At 33.8% G+C, this 2999-nt stretch overlaps 2 long non-coding RNA genes across 4 annotated transcripts in view; both read left to right on the forward strand.

Annotated features, from left to right (window-relative positions):
• The window catches only part of LOC309659064, a 1106759-nt gene that overhangs the window by 964263 nt on the left and 139497 nt on the right, over positions 1 to 2999 (forward strand). The gene's annotated exons all lie outside the window — the stretch shown is intronic.
• The window catches only part of LOC309659008, a 637438-nt gene that overhangs the window by 609061 nt on the left and 25378 nt on the right, over positions 1 to 2999 (forward strand). The window lies entirely within an intron of this gene.

Here is a 2999-nt window from a genome sequence, read left to right on the forward strand (position 1 = left end):
TTATCCTTTGTTGTGGAGCAGGTGTGTTCAGGTAGTTCTCAGGTTATTATCAGAGGGAAACAATTCATATGTAGCTGTATATTTGTTGTGTCCATGAGAGGAGATAAGTTCAGGCTCTTTCTGCAATTTTGCTGCAATTTTGAACTGCCCCCTATTCTTTCTTAATTGTAATTGAAAAGTTTGTAGGCTCTTAAATCACAGACAATCTACTGTGCTAAAATATTACTAAGTAACAAAGGAAAAATAAGTGTAAATGAATGAAGTCAATTTTAATACCGACAGAAATATTGGAAAGTATCGATAAATAGATTAATTCTCAAGTCTTGTAAGAATCTTGTTTTAACTTGGATTTGTGAGGAAAATATTTAATAAGACTATATGATATGACTGACTCTAGCTTGTAGGTAGGAGGTAGAAATTGATTTATCTCTGGCTCAGAAGGCTAGTGATTCTGTCTGATACAGATTTAAAAGGAAAATTACAAAAAATATTTGGGTGTTTGATGTTTGAATAGTTGTTCAGATATGTTTCAGTAATAACATCAACTCAGAAGACCCACTAATATACAAACAGTAAAGAGTCTGTTGTGAAAGCAGGGTAATGATTTTGTGAATAGTTTCAATGCCAAGGTAGGTTGCAGTTTTTCATCTTTGAACTTAAAATGTGGAAGAAAAAGTAATTAATTAAAGATATTCACTGGGGCCTAATTCAGAATAATACCCTTAACAAATACAAATTGCAGAACTACAATATAGATAATACCTGGAAATGTGACAGGTAGGATCTAGAACTTTTAATAGACATTAAAATCAGAATTAAAATCTTTAGTACAGAATTTGTGTTAATACATCAAATGTGTCTCATACTGATTAATATCTGTTACATCCAAATTCTTCACCCATTATTTAAAAGTTCTTAAGACCAAGGTCTTATGTATTTCTGCCTCAGATTCTCACAGAGCATTTTGCTGATAATAGCCACTCAATATGTGTTTATTAAATAAATTATTCAGTTATACTGAAATTTGGTTCTTTTAATCAAGCTAGAAATAAATGGGTCATCTCATAGACTGAAAATCTTTTGTTGTAGAAAATTACCTTTTACAATATAGCTTGTGGCATTTTGTAACAGTAAATCTCATAAAAATGTTATTTTACAGGTCTTCATTTATTTAGGCCACAACTAGAGTAATTCTCTCTATGAATATTTCTATGTGAGAAGTTTGAAAATTAATTATATATAATAAGAGATTGGTGAAGGATAAAAGGAAATTGGGGTAATTTAGATGAAGACTGAAACCCTGAAACCATTCTTAGTACTAATTTAAAATATATAAAGATGATAAGTGATTTTTTAAATTCTACTGTGAAAACAAAAAAATAACTCACTTAAACAGAATATTCTGGATATAAGAAGTATATTTCTGATTATAAGATACAAGTTGCCAGCAAAATTAATTCTGAAAGAAATCTATGAATTCATAATAATGATTTTTATGTTTTTGTCATCATAGTAGATATAGAGTCTTAATTTTCATATTGTGTTTCATGTACATTTGCCACTCTTCTCTTAGGCCACAAGGCTAAACTATCCACTCTAACCTGTATTGGCTCAGCAAGGCAATCACAACAATAAGACACTTCTCTTCCAGGTCTTGTCCTCAGTTACTATGATTCAGCATGGGAACCCTGCTACCTGCATGGAGCTCCAGTTACAGCCTAGACTACCCTCTACCTGCAGCTCCTTCCAGCTTTGACCTCCCACACAGTAGAGTGGGCAACAGAGCTATGCTTCTACAGATAAGAGCCAGCCCACATCCTACGAAAAGGTGTATCACCACTAGCAAGTGGCCTCTTCCTGTGAGAGCCTTGCTTTCTTTGAATAAGTCTGAAGCTCAGCCATGGGATAAAGGAATTCGCCTCATTCTTAGCTCCTTTCTTGTCCTCTCCTTAACCTGGAGGCAGTAACTGTCTGTCTGAGATATGCTACTTTTGAACCTCCTAGTGTCCCTCTTCCCCTCCCTCAGTAGTTAACTACTTTCTACCAGTAAACAATCCTTCATATTAAATTTTCCCTATTCAAATAACTGGCATGATGTCAGTCACCTGACTGGACCTTGACTGATACAGATATTTAATAACTGCCTCAGGTTTGGTAAAAAACTTTCTGCAATGTAACTCAATTTATTGATGGAATACCAACTTATATTGACCTATATCTTCCTTCCATTAACATATCTGATCTGATGATGAGTTACATGATCATGTTTAATTACTAATACTTGTCTCTATAAAAACTGTGGAAACAGGGAGTAACAGAGTTTTAAAAAAAGACTCTTTTCTAATTTGATTTTATTATATCATACTGAGCATAAAGAGACTGCAAAAACACACTTGGCTTTTGAAAGTGTGGCTATCATTTCTACAGCACTATTTCTTACACTCCCACTTACCAACTATTGGTCAAATGCTTTCTTTGGAACCAACATTTGGAGTCTCTTATTCACAGTATACATAGAAAATGATTACTTTCTGCTTGCTACCTTAGCAGAATAATTGGAACAAATACATTTTAAGACTCACTCCAAGTGGTTCATTTGCAAGTATAAGTAAGTTGTTCGATGGATTTGGAAGTGTATCTTTTGTATGGCCAACTGTTCTTTTCTTAAAGTTAGTAAAGTTTCACAACTTTGAGGTTTGTGAAAAGGGAAAACTGTAATTTTAGCAGACAGTGTTGTTCTTAGGCGTGGACAAACTTGGGTTGCTGCCCAGCTTCCCAACTGTAGGATTGTGCTGCTCTGTAGCTTGCCAGGGCCTCTGTTTTTTGCTAATAGACCACAAGTTTTCTTGTGGTTTTTCTATTGTTAAGGATGATAAAAACAGATTCTTATAGAAAACTCAGTAGAAACGTACAGTGCTTATACCAGAAACACTGAAAAAAAAATTCTTATTTTAGTGTTCATGGTATTTTTCTCTCTCTTTTTTTTTTCCTTTTGGCAG

Source organism: Balaenoptera physalus, assembly GCF_965194825.1.
Source record: "Balaenoptera physalus genome assembly, chromosome: 3".
Classification (NCBI taxonomy): Eukaryota; Metazoa; Chordata; class Mammalia; order Artiodactyla; family Balaenopteridae; genus Balaenoptera; species Balaenoptera physalus.